We start from the raw sequence: 19,198 nt of genomic DNA on the forward strand, positions 1-19,198 counted from the left end.
TATTTTGTTTAAAATGTACATATTTTATTTGATGTATACGCCTTAATAATATAAGTATTTAATTTACAGATTATTTTTATCAATATATTTGATAATGTCAGAATTATATATTTAAGTTTTTAAACCTGTAATAATTGCTTTCTTCAAATTAATATTATTTGTATTTAACATCAACTTTAAAAAAATTTACGTTTTACGCCTAACTTGAACTAGGATTTACTTACTATTTTTACATTGATATTATTTGAGTAAATGTAGGCAAAAAAAATAAAATAATAAGTAGAACAAATGTTAATTTAAAAAAATCCCATATAGCCAACGGGTTTTAATCAGCAACAGAGAAACTGCGCCTTTTGCCGATGACAAACACCTCAGAAACTCCTCGAATTGAATATTTACACTTACAACATGATTTTATTTACTTACTACAAAATATAACACATTATACAAATTTATTCAACATCATTGCACACTTTATATCGAGTTTCATACCATGTAAAGGAAAACATGATAATATAAAAAGGTTGTAATGCGCTTTTCTGCATTACTGTACATGTTCAAGCTATTAAAAACGTTCAGATGCAAAAATGAACTAAATGTACAATTAGATAAACTAGTTAATGATATTGCGCAAATGCTCTCCGTTTCTTCAAAGGTCTTCGCGAATTATTTTGTTATAAGACTCCGTTATCATCACGTATCTTCTACTGTAAGTGTACACAAAAAAATAAGACGAATGATCCGCGTTTAAGTCAGATTTTTATGAAGAATATTTGACTGTTTATGTAACTTCGCCAACCAAATGTTTGTCAAAAAGCTTGCATGTGACATCAAAGTACTGCCAAAGCACCGAGAATCCCTGTCATGTTACTTCAATATCATATAGTATGCTTAAAGCATAAAGTCGAGCACACATTGTCGTAGTATGCCCTACTTGAAACATGACTGCCCTCTACAGGTTCTTTATTTCCTGCGTCTCCCACCGAATCCCCCTTCTGCGGGATCTCGCAGAATTTCGGAAGTGCTCGCGGCATTCTGCTTTCAGAGACGCGCATTTTTAAAGGCCACATCTGTATTTACGAAGGGTATGAATAATTTCAAAAGATTTTTTGAAGCATTGTAGTCTGACTCAATCATTAAGTTCGGTAGCCTTCACCATATTGGCACTGTTGTCCATTGTTAGGGAGACTAGATTTTCCCCTTTTAAGTTCCAGACGGCTTAAACCTCCCAAAGCCCATGTGTAATGTTTTCACCGGGAAATACACAACACCCAGACAGAGTGTTTTTAATTCAATGTTTGGAGATAGAAAGTGAACCGCATAGCTCATTTAAGGCTAAATGAAAGGTTCTAAAATGAAATGAAAAAGACAACTATAGCAGATTACAGCACACATTTCAATTGATGTCTTTAAGCTGTTACATGGTGAGAAGCTTTAATATACAGTCTTGTTCAAAATAATAGCAGTACAATGTGACTAACCAGAATAACCAAGGTTTTTAGTATATTTTTTATTGCTACGTGGCAAACAAGTTACCAGTAGGTTCAGTAGATTCTCAGAAAACAAACGAGACCCAGCATTCATGATATGCACGCTCTTAAGGCTGTGCAATTGGGCAATTAGTTGAAAGGGGAGTGTTCAAAAAAATAGCAGTGTCTACCTTTGACTGTACAAACTCAAAACTATTTTGTACAAACATTTTAGCAATCCTGTGAATCACTAAACTAATATTTAGTTGTATGACCACAGTTTTTTAAAACTGCTTGACATCTATGTGGCATGGAGTCAACCAACTTGTGGCACCTCTCAGCTGTTATTCCACTCCATGATTCTTTAACAATTCATTCACATTTCTTGGTTTTGCTTCAGAAACAGCATTTTTGGTATCACCCCAAAAGTTCTCAATTGGATTAAGGTCTGGAGATTGGGCTGGCCACTCCATAACATTAATTTTGTTGGTTTGGAACCAAGACTTTGCCCGTTTACTAGTGTGTTTTGGGTCATTGTCTTGTTGAAACAACCATTTCAAGGGCATGTCCTCTTCAGCATAGGGCAACATGACCTCTTCAAGTATTTTAACATATGCAAACTGATCCATGATCCCTGGTATGCGATAAATAGGCCCAACACCATAGTAGGAGAAACATGCCCATATCATGATGCTTGCACCTCCATGCTTCACTGTGTACTGTGGCTTGAATTCAGAGTTTGGGGGTCGTCTCACAAACTGCCTGTGGCCCTTGGACCCAAAAAGAACAATTTTACTCTCATCAGTCCACAAAATGTTCCTCCATTTCTCTTTAGGCCAGTTGATGTGTTCTTTGGCAAATTGTAACCTCTTCTGCACATGCCTTTTTTTTAACAGTGGGACTTTGCGGGGGATTCTTGAAAATAGATTAGCTTCACACAGACGTCTTCTAACTGTCACAGTACTTACAGGTAACTCCAGACTGTCTTTGATCATCCTGGAGGTGATCATTGGCTGAGCCTTTGCCATTCTGGTTATTCTTCTATCCATTTTGATGGTTGTCTTCCGTTTTCTTCCACGTCTCTCTGGTTTTGCTCTCCATTTTAAGGCATTGGAGATCATTTTAGCTGAACAGCCTATCATTTTTTGCACCTCTTTATAGGTTTTCCCCTCTCCAATCAACTTTTTAATCAAAGTACGCTGTTCTTCTGAACAATGTCTTGAACGACCCATTTTCCTCAGCTTTCAAATGCATGTTCAACAAGTGTTGGCTTCATCCTTAAATAGGGGCCACCTGATTCACACCTGTTTCTTCACAAAATTGATGACCTCAGTGATTGAATGCCACACTGCTATTTTTTTTAACACACCCCTTTCAACTAATTCAACTAATTGCCCAATTGCACAGCCTTAAGAGCGTGCATATCATTAATGCTGGGTCTCATTTGTTTTCTGAGAATCTACTGAACCTACTGGTAACTTGTTTGCCACGTAGCAATAAAAAATATACTAAAAACCTCGATTATTCTGGTTAGTCACATTGTACTGCTATTATTTTGAACAAGACTGTACATTACTGGACTAGTTTAGCCTTCATTACTTTAATCACAACTCGATTCTTGATTGCATACAAATACTTCATTGGCATATTGTGTTTGTTAAACATTGGACTGTTTAACTGATGGCATTTCTACTTTATGTTAATTAGCTTATATGGGCTATGATAATTAGAACAACTTGGAGGGCTGACTTTAAAGTCAGAATCATAACACAAAACAAGAAACGTAAATAACTTTTTTAACTGGGGTAAACAGAGCAAAGACTTCACAGTGAAAAGAAAACTGCATTGTATTGCTCCAGTGTCACATGTAAACTACATTTATAGTAAGGAAGTACACATATGCAGATGTCATAGCAGTAAATAAACACACCTTCTCTTCTGAAGTTCAGTCCGTTCTGAGAGACCATGGATTGAAGGCGGCACTAAAAATGCAGAGTAAAGACGGGGCAGAGCTAAAAGGGCCCAGCTTATTGGGGTTGCGCATACAGCACAGTTCTTGGCTGGGGCCCCCCAAAATTCATGAGCCCTTACCCCGGATTTCCACCGACTGCGGAACGGCTGCGACTCCGCTGCGGAACGGCGGCGGAGTCAATCGGTTTGCATTCAAGTCAATGTGTGTATTTCCACTGACTGCGCTCCGAATCCGTCACAGCTCCGGCCATCCGCAGCCCTCCGGCACATTGTAGTAGTGTTTGTGCCAAAAAGGAGTTAGAAGGAGATGAAAAGTATATGTATGGTAAAGAAAGTGAAAATGTGAAGTATGCTAAGAAATGGAGAAATAAATATCAGTGGTCAGGGAAATTGAATGTAGATGAATGTAGGTCATTGGTGGAAAAGTTAGAAATGAAAGCAGCTTTCAAAACAGGAAAGAAAAGAAAAGCGGCAGAGAAGGAAATAGCAAGTGCACGAGAATGGTTTGATGAAAGTGTTAGGAGGCAAAAAGGAAGGAAGAAAAAAGAGGAAGAGATATTTTCTGTGTGTAGACAGGAAGATAATGAAACTACTCTAGGAGCAAGGCCAACCCCTCCCTTACCTGCCCCTCCTTTATTTCCCCTGCCACAAAACGGAAGCCCAGAATTAATTCCTGCAGTTCCCATAGCAGCCTCTAATGTCCCTGTAGCAGCCCCTGATATCAGTGCCCATCCCACTACCCAAACAGGTCCTCCCCCATATCATGGACTGTATGACCCTGCCAGAGAAGCACTTAATGCAGCAATAAGGACACTTGAAGAAATAATCACTACAGACCCCAATCTTCCTAGCCCACCCCTTACTAGGTCAAAGGCAAAAACAAGTAGTTCTGTTGAGCCCGAGACAGAAGCATACCCTATGATTCAAGTAGCAAATCCCAATATAGGTGCAGGCCAACCCCAACATGTCTTAGTTTACAGGCCATGGACGGCTATTGAATGCCAAGGAGCTGTAGAAATGTTACCCCCTTACAAAGAAGACATAGAAGAGTTTATTCAGCAAGTAAAACAGATGAGAAACACATATTATCTGAATGGCCATGAGATGGTGCAAGCTTTACAGGCTGCATTAAAAATTGACTGGGGAAAAGTGAGAGGAGATTTCACAGGGAGAGGTGCAGATGGAGATGTAATAGCTCATAATGATGCAAACTTTGAGAATCTTTTGACCCCTGTATATGAACGCATGAGAACTACATTTAAGAGAAAAGCAAATTATGGTGCTTTGGCAGCTGTTAAACAAAAAGATAATGAGTCAGTTGATGATTTCGCTGTACGTTTTGAGAAAGAGTTCAAAGTGCACAGTGGCATTAAACCGGATGATGAAGATCCGTATCAGCAGCAATTAAAAAATGCTCTTATGCAAGGTTACAGGTCCGAGATATCTGGTTTCATTAGAAAACATTTTGTGACCTTTGATACAGCTAACCTAAATGAGCTAAAAAATTGGGCTAAACATGCAGAGAAAGTCTCACATAATAAAAAGAAAAAAACAGTCACTGTGTATATGTCTGATACCCTTTTGAGTGATGCCTTTTTCCAAGAACCCCAAAGAGGTCGCGGAAACCCCCGAGGAAGGGGAAGAGGCAGAGCTAGGGGTAGAGAGCAATTTCAAAGACAATACAGATCAGAAAGAGACGATACATGCTGGCAATGTGGTAGAGTAGGACACTGGGCAAGAGATTGCCCAGAGGTACAAGAGCAATTTTACCTCCTCCCCCAGAAAACAATGTTTACCAAGGGGCCCCAGATTTAGCATGACTAAACGAACCCATTATTGATTGTGCAGCAGCTATACAAATGATGGACTCAATGAATTTTAGGCCTGAGGTTGAATTAGTGGTAAATGGATAAAAAATCATTTTTCTTTGTGACTCAGGAGCATGTAAAACTGTGTTAAGAGATTCAGTTCCATCTTTAACAGCATCTATGGATAGCATTTTAGTAAGATCTGCTAATGGACAATTACAGAGAAAGATTAAATCAAATAATCTACATTTCAGAGACAGTAAAAACAACAAAGACATTTATGCCCCTGTAGTGATATCACCACAATGTCCAGTGAATCTGTTGGGAAGAGATTTAATGTCGAGACTAGGCATTAGCCTAGTCCCTGTAAGAGGGGGCATGAAAGCAATTTTTGCCTCCATTACAGCTAGAGAAACATATGACAAATCTCAGCTAAATTATTATTACACCCTTGATGTAATAAACCAACAGACAGCACAAAGTCTTCTGCAGAAAGTGATGTATCACATGACTGCTGCAGAAGATGTAATGACCCCTGATCAGTTACATGTCACCATGTGGTATGATAGTAAGGGTATGATTGATAATGAGTATTGGACTCTGTTAAATAACCTAGAAAGGCAAGATGTACAGCTACAGTGTGTTTATACAGATTATGAATACTGTTGGACTTTAAGGCGTCCATTGCATGTTCATAATTTAGAGGAAAGGCACAAGATACAAATATTTAAGTTCAATTATTTATTGATCAGATATGAAAAAGTTTAACAGCGCGCTGGGTCGTCTCAAGTGGCGAACAACCAGCTCAGGAAGTAACATGCATATTTATAAAATATGTGACGTCGATCTTTCTTCAGAAAATCTCCACCCACAAAGGCTGTTCCCCTCGTCCATCTGACTCCATCACCACACCCAGTTTCTATCTGTTAGGGAAGAAATGACACACACACACACAAAGAACAAACACAGGAGATTCTGTTTCTTCAAGGTTGAGCTGCCCTGCCCCCATTAGGTTATTCTGTATGCAACCTTCATTTAATTGGTTAATACACATTTATCAAAGACAACATCTTATATTTATTACATCAACTATTCAGTGATTAATACTGATTAAATAAGAAATACATTGCATATTTTATTCTGTGAATATTAAAACATTGGTTAATAACATGGATGTCTGTTTGCTTTTCTCCCTCAGGCCCCTGTCTTATCTTAACAATTTCCAGACGTACATTCCTCAGCATATGCTGTTTCTCCCCCAACCGAAACCACACAGACAACTTTCTTGTACTCAGCACAGAAATCTTTGTTGTAACAATACACATTAATTAAGATTATAAACAGCACGATTAGTAAAACAAAATCAAATCCCACAATACCTCGCAGTGATAAAAGTTTTGTTATCTGTGGAGGCTCAGAATTTGTATAAAATACCATCAAAATCTCACATGTCGATTGCAAAACCATGCAGAATGAAATGGCAAATGTTAGCTGGTGTGGTAGAACAGGCTGAAACCACATATTATTGGGTACCTACTGGTACCCCTGGACAGTGTTATAGTGCATCATTAAAGTTGTATAGAAATGAGATGTTACAGCTCATAGAGGTACAACCAGCACTGCATCAAGATAAGGTGATGAGTGTATGAGTGATGTTGACAGAACGGGATGAGGCAGATTTGCAGCAAGTCCCTGACACCTTGTGGACAAAAAGTGCAACTGACGTAGGGAGATTAACCACTGCCCTACCTGTAGTAATTAAAGCAAAGTCTGACTGGAGACCCCGTATAAGACAATACCCCTTGAAACCTGATGCTATTAAAGGAATAACACCAGTAATAAAAGATTTAATAAAAGCAAAAGTGATTAGGGAATGCACTGATTCAACCTTGTAACACCCCTATTTTTCCTGTTAGAAAAGCCAATACTAACGAATGGCGAATGGTACAAGATTTAAGAGCAATTAATCAAGCAGTGCAAACTAGAGCCCCTCTAGTCCCCGACCCCCACACTCTTTTAAATCAATTAAACCCAAACAGCAAAGTATTTACAGTAATAGACATCAGTAATGCTTTTTTCTCCATTCCAATACATAGAGATTCCCAGTTTTGGTTTGCTTTCACTTTTCAGGGAAAAACATATACCTACAATTCAATCCCACAGGGTTTTTCTGAGAGCCCCACAAATTATTCACCAGCAATTAGTAGTTGTTTAGCTCAATTTCATCCACCGTGTGAAAGTCAAATTTTAATATATGTGGATGACATCCTTGTAGCCTCTGAGACAGAAGAACAGTGTAGAGCTGATTCAATAGCCTTGTTACAATATCTAGCCAAAACAGGCAACAAGGTCAAAAAACAGAAGCTTCAGTGGGTGAAACCGAAAGTAAACTATCTGGGTCACACATTAACAGCTGAAGGGAAAATGATACAGACACAGAGAAAAGAAGCTATTTTGAATGGCCCAAAGCCCAAAACCAAACAACAAGTAATGTCTTTTTTAGGATTATGCAACTATTGTAGAGCATGGATACCATGCTATGCAGAAAAAACCCAGCTCATGCAAGATTTAATTTATGGTAGAACAATGGCATTAGCTGATAAAGTTGAATGGACATCAGAAGCAGACTTGGCTTTTGAAAATATTAAACAAGAACTGGTTTCATCCGCAGTATTGGCATTACCGAATTACAGCAAATCTTTCATACAAACTGTTGATTGTAGAAATGATTTTATGGCTTCTGTACTTTTACAGGAACATGGCACTAAGTTGAAACCAGTAGCATTTTAGTCTAAGAAATTAGATATGGTAGCATCAGCCCTGCCACCATGTGTGAAGGCAGTTTGTGCTGCGGCATTGGCAGTAGAGGCGTCAGCTGAAATCATTTTATTTCATCCCCTGACACTTTTGGTTCCACATGCTGTGGACATTCTGTTGTTACAAACCAAGATGCAGTTTCTATCACCTGCACGTCATTTATCATGTATAACAGTGTTGATCTCCCAACCACACATTGTTATAAAGAGATGCAATACATTGAACCCAGCTACGTTGTTGCCCAACGAAAACGATGGGGAACCTCATAGTTGTACTGAACAAACTGATCAATTGGTTTTGCCCAGACCAGATTTACAAGACACCCCTTTAAATGAAGGACAGGTTTGGTTCGTAGATGGTTCATGTTATAAAGATAACAGTGGAAAGACTATTACTGGGTACGCAGTAGTAAGTAAAGACCAAGTAATTGAGGCAAAACAGTTGCCCAACACACACTCAGCACAAGCAGCTGAAATAATAGCATTGACCAGAGCATGTCAACTGGCCAAAGGCCTATCGTTAACCGTCTGGACCGATAGCCAATATGCTTTTTCGACGATATTTCATTTTGCAAAACAATTGGAAAGACGAGGCATGAAAACCTCAACGGGAAAACCCGTAACACACGCATCACTTTTACAACAACTGTTGGATGCGATACACCAACCACAGAAAATAGCTATATGCAAATGCAGAGCCCATACTAAAGGCAAAGATGAGATTTCGAAAAGCAGATGAAACTGCGAAACAGGCAGCCACAGGTCTTCTTGGTATAACTGATATCTATGTTGAAAAACAATTGTTGTCTTAGAGACATGCAGAATGCAGCCCCACAGAAAGAGCGAGACTATTGGCAGACTCAGGGAGCTGTAAAATCAAATAATGACATATGGTACATAGGAGATAAGCCCATCCTACCCAAAGCATTGTTCAAAGCAGCCGCGGTTGTGACACATGGAGTTGCCCATGTGTCAACAGGGGGAATGATGAGATTAGTAGAGGAGCATTTTGTAACCTATGGATTTAATTCTTACTCAAAAAATTTTTGTAAGGCATGTACAATTTGCATAAAACATAATGCACAGGGAAACACCAGAATAACAACAGGTAGATTTCCAGAACCGGAATTTCCTTTTCAACATATTTGCATGGATTTCATTGAATTGAATCAGAGTGGTCCATACAAATATTGCTTGGTTCTGATTGATGTTTTTTCACGTTGGATCGAAATAGTTCCCTCCGCAAAAGCAGACGCTTTAACAGTAGCTAAAGCCCTTTGCAAGAATATCATCCCAAATTATGGTATACCAGAGAAAATATATAGTGACAATGGACCCCATTTTGTAAATGAAGTAATTACATACATGGCAAAAAACTTGGATATTGTGTGGGATTTTTATGTTGTTTTATTAATCTTGCTAATTGCTAAAAGTGTTAAAGTTATAAAGATGTCCAAATAAGGACTGTGCAAATTGATTTTGTTCCATGTTATATTTCTTTAATTGATCATTTTATTCTATAAACATTGTGTGTTTCATATATGCACTGAGCTATTATGTAGAAATGAGGTGTTTATGTTTGAGAGTGGAGAGTTACCAGTTTTTGTATGTGTGTAAAAGCTACAAGGAGCATATGCTGAGGAATTTACGCCTGGTATCGATCAAGATAAGAGAGAGGCCTGATGGGGAAAGCAAACCGGCAACTATTTTATTAACTAATGCTTTTATATTCACAGGATAAAATATGCCATGTATTTCTTACTTAATCAGTATTAATCATTGAATAATTGATGTAATAAATATAAGATGTTGTCTTTGATAAATGTGTATTAACCAATGAAATGAAGGTTGCATACAGAATAACTTAATGGGGGCAGGGCAGCTCAACCTTGAAGAAACAGAATCTCCTGTATGTATGTGTGTGTGTGTGTGTGTGTGTGTGTGTTGGTTTTTGTGGTATACAAGGACTTTTGACCTGAATACGCACCAGCACTATGAGGACATTTTTGGTTTATGAGGACAGGGACCATGTCCTTATAATTCCAGCCATGTAGTTGTCATTATCTAAGTCCCAGAAGCACTCTCCTGCTTTTTCGCGCCATGTCCTTATAGACCACAAAACCCTGTAATTATACCATACACTGTGTATCCTCTGACCCTGATGGTGCGCCCCTGTAGTCTGGTCACAGTACTGCATCTACGTCATTCAAAATTAGCATAGAACACACAAGTGTAGATTTTGAGGCCTCTGATTGGCTGGTAACAAGATTTCTCGTCGGTGATTGGCCATCAGCGGTGGAATCGAGCGCGAACAAGATGGCGCCGGTGGGAGGGACTTCATCAAGAAGGCAAAGTTGCAGGACGGATATTTAATTGATACAGCAGCTGCATTATCAAACGACTAAAGTAAGTGATGTGATTAAATAATGAAATACTTAGTTTTTAAGTGCTTATAAAGGGGTTTAACTCCATCCATAGCTAAAATGTTATACCTTATATTTTGTATCTACTATACTTTTTTTTACGATTATTATCTTTATTAAGCACATGTCAATCACCCATAGGAATAACGTTACATTGCTACCTTGAAATTAAACTTATTTTCTAAACATTATAAAATAAAGTATAATGTAACATAACTAAAAGTGTTTTTAAGTTGTTCGAGGAATTTTTAAAGAAACTTTAAAGTATATTTACAGATTGTTAACACACTATAGCTAACTTGCTAATGTAAAGTACACAGATAACTAATTAAGTATCAGAGATCGTTATTTAAACGTATACATTTATTGTGTGTTTCTATTCAGCTCTCTATATTTTTCAATATAGGAAAATATCTGATATTTTAATATTTTAATATCGCATAATATCTGACTTGTCATTGTTAATGTCTTGTTTGGAAACTCAGCACCTGGATACGAAGTCATATGTTTTTGAGAGGTGAGTTATAAAGTTGTTTAATCATGTGTTTAGCTTGTTTGTGCCATTTAAATTAAACGGGCTTTTTGAACAGTCATAAAGCGGTTAGCGCGATGCTAACACGCTAACGGATCAATATAAGTTATCAATCTGTCAGTCTTTGGTTTTAAACAGTTTTCTTTTTAATATAATCGTACGAAAAACAGCTATATGTCCTGATACTGCGTTGCTATGACTACAGCCTGTGGGGGAGGGCAGCGTTCTGAACTGTAATAATAAATTACTGTTCTGCTTGGTTTTAAGAGATTAATAAACACAGATGAATATATGCTCTTATTGATCCTGAATGTAATGATAAATCTCATGTGGAGTTTTATTTCTAATGAAAACTAACAAACAATATGATTATGTGATATTTTAAACATATTGTAAATTATGTTTAGCATTATGACAGTGTTTTCTTTTGTGGAGCAGTGAGCCTGATGAAAACATGATGAGGAGAAGAAGAAAAACCAATCCAATAGAAGAGGCTATACAGTTCTCCCTGAACAATAAAGATAAAAATGGATTCGAGATCAGATTTATTAATGACTTTAAAGGTGAGTGAAATGTTTTGGGTGAAATTGTTTAATAAAGCTGTCTCGGGTACATTACTTGTATAATTTTGTCCTTGTCCTCTTTAGGGAGAGGTGTATTCAGTTGTACTGAGTTTGAGAAGGGAGATTTTCTGATGGAATACAGAGGAGATCTCATAAGCAAAGAAGAATGTGAGCGGAGGCAAAAAATATATCATAATGCCCTCAAAGTATTCATGTTTGAATTTCGCTTCAATGGAAAATTTCTTTGGTATGTAGTACAAATATTTTATCTTTATATATGCTATAATACAGTAAAATGTGGCTATTTTAGTTAAGTGTTTTATTGTGCTAATGATTTAAGACCGGTGTTTACCGTTTAATGCCTGATGAACTAAGGGGCTAATCACACCAAAAGCGCTTTAAACGCTTGGAAACGCAAGGCGCGTTTAAAAAAAAAAAAAAGCTGTGCGACGTGGCTTTTTATATTGCTAAGCAACCAGGGAGTCAGCTGTCTTGTCAATCAAATATTAAAGCATGAGCGCTCTTTTGCTGTTTACTGTCATATTAGCAGAAACTTTAAAAAGAGAGTGCATGCTTTGACCTTGTTTGAGGGTGAGAGGTGCACAAACACACAGGAGAGAGTGAGCGAGTGGAGTCTGGTTCTTCAAAGCAACTGTAAACTTCACTCACCACAACGTAAGGCCCGCCTCTCCCCTCATTCGATTGGACAATGGAATGACGTCGGGCGCTTCTCCGCTCTCACACTCCTTCAAAAGCGTGCTGCGGCTGGCGGCAAAAACCGCAAGGCGTTCGGCGCCCATAAACAACGCGCAAACGCTCCCTGTCCATAGAATATCATTCATAAAAGGCGCCTGCAACTGCCATAAACGCTTTTGGTGTGATCATCCCCTAATAGGGGTGGTTTCCTGTACAAGGTTTAGTCCAGAACTAGACTAAAATGTTAGTGCTGTTTAAACCGAATATGTAAATAACTAATATTATTTACAGAAACAGTGACCTTAACAGAGAAGTCTTGAGCACTAAAACTAGATATGAGGGTTTGCTGTGTAGATGCAGCAAGTCTAGAAACAACAAAAAAATACGAAGCTAATACAATTCAAATGATGGAGAAATGTAATTTAAATGTAACAGTAAGTGCAGATCAAGGACAGTTGATGCAGCAGATCCTGTAGATCACCCTTGTTTTCTTAGGATTTACAATAATTCCGGTTATCTGAAATAATTTTAATGAGATAACTATTTCATATTTGTGACAGACCTACACACAGATTAGGGGTGGATGATAGGACCAAAATCTTATATCATGACTTTTAATAAGATCTTTAATGCCATAGAATTTCATAATTCTCACAAAAACTTATATGCTCAACACACAATCATATTCATTAAGTAATAAATGTTTTTAGCATTTTATACTTTATTGAGGTGTTTGTTCTTTTCATATATTTTGAAGTAAGCTAAAAATAATATTTGGACAATTATTAAACGTAGTTCACCCAATTTAGAAAATTCTGTCATTTATTACTCTCCATCATGTTGTTCTAAACCCTTAAGATTTTTACTCATCTTCGGAACACAAATGAAGAACATTTTGATGAAATTGAAAGATTTCTTTGCCTCCATTGACAGCCTACACAACTACCACTTTGATGCTTCGAAAAAAGTTCATGAAAAGATCATAAAACTAATCCATATGATTTAAGCAGTTTAATCAACTTTTTAAAGGTAAAAAAACTGTGTCATAGGTATTTCAATTTGCGACGGTAATAACAAAGAATGGCCAAGTTGAACTCAAACTGCAACAAAAGTCGCTTTTTATTTACTTCCATCACTGCTGGTCTTCCCAAAACATACACAACAAGTTGCTGTTTCTTCATTTGTGGGTTAATTTGCCAAGCTTCTTCTTCTTTGACGGTCTCACTGCTACTGTGGTTACACGCGTGGATACTGCCTATCAGGGGTCTGCGCGCGTGTTTGCACGTCGACGCGGACAACGACGCAAAAGTATAAATGAAAACCGACGCGGAACCTACGTTGTCGTGGCTACACCGTAGGACCTACACACAACTATAACGAGCCCTTTACACATGCATTTTCTTTTTCAGCTGTTTACTATCTCTTAAGACCTAAATGGTTGTGTTTATGAGGATACTTGCAAAGGGAATTTTGACACATATGTGTATTTAAGAGCAATAAAGTAGTAAAAATGCTCACGAGGTCAATGAGCAGCGGATGCACAGTGCTTAAATACATGTACAAACGTTACATTTTTTTTGACCACACGCACAGCAACATGTTGTGTTTGCATAACCTTGATAGAGATGATTGTCCAAAATCTGAACTAATAAACTAAAATTTCTACTTTAGCTAAGGTCTAGTCCAAATTCTGTGTCCAGGACACTGCCCCTTAAGGAATATTCGGTCTCATTCACTAAGCATGCGTGCGTGAGATATGCGTACAGATGTTTTCACGAACAAATTATGATTCAGCCAAAACGTTCATATAAAAATTCATTCTAAATGTAAGAAAAAAATCAAGAACAACTAAAACCACACGTACACAATAATCACATACACTATAATCAAATACTAGGCTATAATTATAATGTTCATTATAATTTTGATATATAAAATTTATATTATTATGTTTTATATTTTCTGTATTATATATTATTATAGACATTTTCTGTACCGTATTATTATTATTATTATTATTATTATGGGGATATTAAACATTATTATAGCCTACTTATTTTTTCTACACATATAAAGAAGATGTCCATAATGCCAAGCCTTTACACTTCCCTTTTTACTTTTTAGATCTCTTAATGCCTAGTATAAACGTTATGTAAATGTAAGGAGAATCCCAAACGTCAATCACTTGTTCTCCTGTCCATTTTATTTGAGATACAAATGCGTGTCTGTTATATTAATGAAATGTCATATTTGTTAATGTATCCAATACTTCTTTAATGTTACTCCGATGGACAAACAACACTGGCTTCCTCTAGCAAAACCTCCCAAATAAAAAATGCAAAGCAAAACAGAATATTATCGGTAATAAATATGATCATGAATTTCTTTTCAAGCTCTTTTGCTTTGGTGACAAACTGCGCTGTGGAAAGCCCTTATATGGAGCTGGTTTGGGCATGTTTTATGCAAATTGTCAACCTCTTGCATGTGGCTTCACATGTAGAACCCTCCAAAATCACTAACGTAAGAACAAATATAAGAACAAATTCATGTGCGTACGCATGTGTTGTAAATTAGGTGAGAAGTTCAAGTATATTCCTTTAAATACGAAAAACATACGCAGGTATTAGTGAATGAGACCAAGTTATTGTTGGTACTTATATTTACAATTTTTTATTTCTGTTTGGAATTAGCAACAATCCATGATCTGTTAATGAGAGTTGAACTGTGGTTTGTTTAGTGTTGATGCAGCTCGAGATGATGGCTCCCTTGGGAGACTTGTGAACGATGACCATATTAACCCGAACTGCAGGATGAAGACTATCCATGTGGATGGGAAACCTCATCTCTGTTTATTTGCCATAAGAAGCATTTGTCCGGGTGAAGAGGTCACATACAATTATGGCGATTCAGAGTGGCCATGGCGATGCAAGGTATTTAAATCTTTATGATAATAATTATTGCATTATTTTAAAGTTTTATGTGATAAATCAAAGTGTCTACAAGAGAAGGTTGCTTACCTGGCCATGTTAATGCAGGAGCATAATTCTTGTATATTTTTTGAAGAATGAATGTGCCTGTCTAGTTGTTATATATGTATACTCTGTGTGTTGTGTCCTCATAGACAAGGCTTTTTTAATAATAACTAGTTATTACTGGGACAGTGTTGTGTACTAGTGTTTAAACATGTGTATGACTAAATGCTGTTTTAAGAGAACACTGTTTTATGAGGACATCATCAGATCAGATCATGCTCTTGATGCCTGTTCTCTTGACTGCCAGTGTATAACTAGTTTTACAAAAGCCTTGTCTATGAGGACACTAGTTATTACTGGGACAGTGTTGTGTACTAGTATTAAATAAACATGTGTATGACTAAATGCTGTTTTAAGAGAGCACTGTTTTATGAGGACATCATCAGATCATGCTCTTGATGCATGTCCTCTTGACTGCCAGTGTAGCTATTACTATTTTTACAAAAGCCTTGTCTATGAGGACACTAGTTATTATTAGGATATAGAGATGGGAGATGTTTTGTGCCGGCAAGCTCATACAAAATTGAATTTGGAGTTAAAATGAAGCTGTAATAGAAGGCCTTTTCTGTATAAAAATTACAGGAAGGGAGGCAAATATAGTATACTAAAACCAGTGGCCGGTTGCATAAAACTTTAAGACTAGTCTTAAAAGTTAGTCATGAATTTTTTTCTTCAAGACTGATCATTTTAAGAATGTTACATAGAAAGATAGATTGGTCTAATTTAAATCCAAATAATAAGACTGATTAGCCCTAACTAACTGCTAGTTAGTCAGAATCATTCTTAAGACGCAGTCTTAATGTCACGGCTATGTTTATGCAACCGGCCACAGGGTCTAATACTGTGCTCATGTATTCACTTAATGTGTACAGAGTTTGTTTAACAGATATTACCATAGAGAAACAAATACAAGAAAAACTGTAAGCTAAATGAAGATATCAAAGATTAAAAAAACTATTACTTTTGATAGATACAGTAGTCAAGTCTGGATACTGTAATATGCGACCAACTGGGTAAGCACATACCAGAGTAGATGGAGTTCGTGAAACATCACAAACATCGGAGCTATACTGTTTTCAGAGATTGTAAAATATTTTATACCTTCACTTCTTGTTTATTTTTAGATGACAGTAAAGAAGCAGTTGAAACAACAACCACAAGACACTGCCACTAAAAATGTATCCAGAGAGGTAAAGATTGCACACTTTTTTCAGTTATTACTGAAAATGGAAATTGACAGTGTACCCCATCCCAGAATGTTTAAAGGGCGTGTTGCAGGTTAACCACCACTGTCGATTAAAGGGTACATAAATCACTCAAGATATGTATATCATTTTTAAAATGTCTCAAAAATGGTCTTAAAGACCACTTTTTTTTACGCAATTCGGCGATGACGTCACGTTGGGGAGAAGTGGAGAAAGCCTCAGCCAGAGCCATAGAGATAGATGAGACATTTATTGCTGTTTAATACTTACGTATATAATTTGGAAATCATATATACATAGTAGGAAATATATAATGTGGTATACTGCAAAGTTACCATGCTAATTATTATTTATGATATATGTGGAGATAAATAAAACTTCGCAAATCTGCTGATTTGATCCATTCATGTCCTGACCACCAGGCTAGAGATTTTTAAACATCCTTAATCCACACTTACTAGTCTATCAAATAATATCTAAAAGATATTGTTTTGTGAAATAAAAGGATGCTTTGTTATATTGTTTATGCGATCATAACGAATCACACGATCATTTTATACAAATCACACGCTCATTTTATACGCAGAAGCAGCAGCTGCAGCACACTCGGATCCGACCGCATATACTGTAATAAACAGGCGTTCGGCGGCTTTTTACATCAAATAATGTCAAAGGCTATGCCATTTGAGGAGGAACCGCTCATTGATCACCGTATTTTTATAAATCCTGTACATGGTTGGACCTGCCGAACAGGTTGAGCACTTTTATATACTTTGTTGGGCAGAGAGGCTGCAAAATTTGACCAGCGGGCTGCGGGAACAGCCGCACATCACGCCGCCAGACGGTGTTGCTAATATAACTCGAAATGTATAACTATTAACAATCGGCCCACCGGGAAAGTCCCGACTCTCCCGATTGCCACTCCGCTACTGGCTGTAAGGAAGTGAGTGCGTTTTGGTCGCTGGTCGACCCCGCGAACAGATGTGCCTCACTCAGTTTCCAGGATTTGACATGCTGCCTAAATCTGTTTGTGCTGAAGATCGCATAAAGTTACACCCATTTCAGGCAGGATCATGGACCCCCTCAAGCCAGCACGCACGAGTATGTTATTTTTTTGTTTACTTTCTACACGAAGTGCTAACGTTATGCTATCTGTCTGCCTATCTCTCTATACTAGCCTATCCATCTGTCTGTCTGTCCGTCTGTCTATAATCTGCGTTATCAGAACTGTACTTTACTCGCTTCTCTCTAGTCACTCTCAGTGCTCGCAATGCGGCTTTGGTAAATTCTCTCCCCAGCGTGACATCATACAGTGCGTTGTGGGACAAAGGAGAATCATTGCAAACCGCTGTAAATTGCACACATTCGTTGAAAAATTTAACCTGCAACTTTAAATGTCTTCTTATTTAACACACCTGATTTAATTCGTCAGCTTTTTAGGGAGACATGTTAACCATTCTGGAAGGAGGTTAATGAATTTAAATGAGGAGACATCTAAAACTTTCTGGGTGGGGGTACTTGAGGAATAGGATTGGGAAGCAATGCCCTAGAACAGTGGTGCCCTAACTCAGACCTGGAGGCCTGGTGTCCTCTAGAGTTTAGCTTTAACCCTAATCAAAACACCTAAACATCTAGATCAGGGATGGGCAACTTTGGTCCTGGAGGGCCAGTGTCCTGCAGAGTTTAGCTCCAACCATAATTAAACACACCTGAATCAGCTAATTAGGGTCAGGCATACTAAAAACTTTTAGGCAGGTGTGCTGAGGCAAGTTGGAGCTAAACTCTGCAGGACACCGGCCCTCCAGGACCAAAGTTGCCCATCCCTTATCTAGATCAAGGTTTCACTAGCCATAGGAGAAATTTGGAGGCTGTGGTGTTGTGGCAAGTTGGAGCTTAACTGAGTCTGGGCACCCTGCCCTAGAAACTTTGAATTGATTTTCTGTAAATTTTTATATGAAAAGTTATATTACATTTTCTTTTTATCAGATGGGGCAGGTGCTATTAGACAGTGCTGACTGTGATGGTCGTACAGTGGCTCTTGATCAGGTAAATAAGAGATGTGCATGAAGAGAATAAAGTCAAATTTGAGACAACTGAGCTGTTGATATAGATCCCGGTGCTGCAAATGTCTATGGGGCGGTTTCCCGGACAGGGATTAGCTTAATCCAGGACTAGGCCTTAGTTTAATTAGGAAATATAACTAGTTTTAACAAACATATCTTACTAAAAACATTACCTGTGTGCATTGTGAGGCAAAACAAAGGGCCCTGATGTATTTTAAGATATGTCAGTGCAAGATGTTTTCAGTTTGGACAGCACTTAAAAATGTTTTAGTCTAGGACTAGTCTAATCCCTGTCCGGGAAACCGCCCCTAAATGTTTGTCTTTTAGACTTATAGTGAAGCTCAACACACTATGGATGAATTGAACACATTATCCCAGTCAGAAGTCAGAGATGAAATCGATGAATCAATGGATTTGACTGTTTGTACTCCTGCTAAAGAACTGGAAAAGGTATTTCAGATGTGCTGCTTTTAATTTTTTAATTTTTAAAGCTTTTGTCTGTAGTAGAACCGTTTTCTCTATCCTGAATTTCAGGTTACCCTTGAGAAGAGCCAGTTGGCGTTAGGGAATCAAGATTGTGTTGAGAAGAATGGTGGTGAGAAGGTAATTTTGTTTTAAAG

This window comes from Paramisgurnus dabryanus, chromosome 2 (genome assembly GCF_030506205.2).
Source record: "Paramisgurnus dabryanus chromosome 2, PD_genome_1.1, whole genome shotgun sequence".
Taxonomy (NCBI): domain Eukaryota; kingdom Metazoa; phylum Chordata; class Actinopteri; order Cypriniformes; family Cobitidae; genus Paramisgurnus; species Paramisgurnus dabryanus.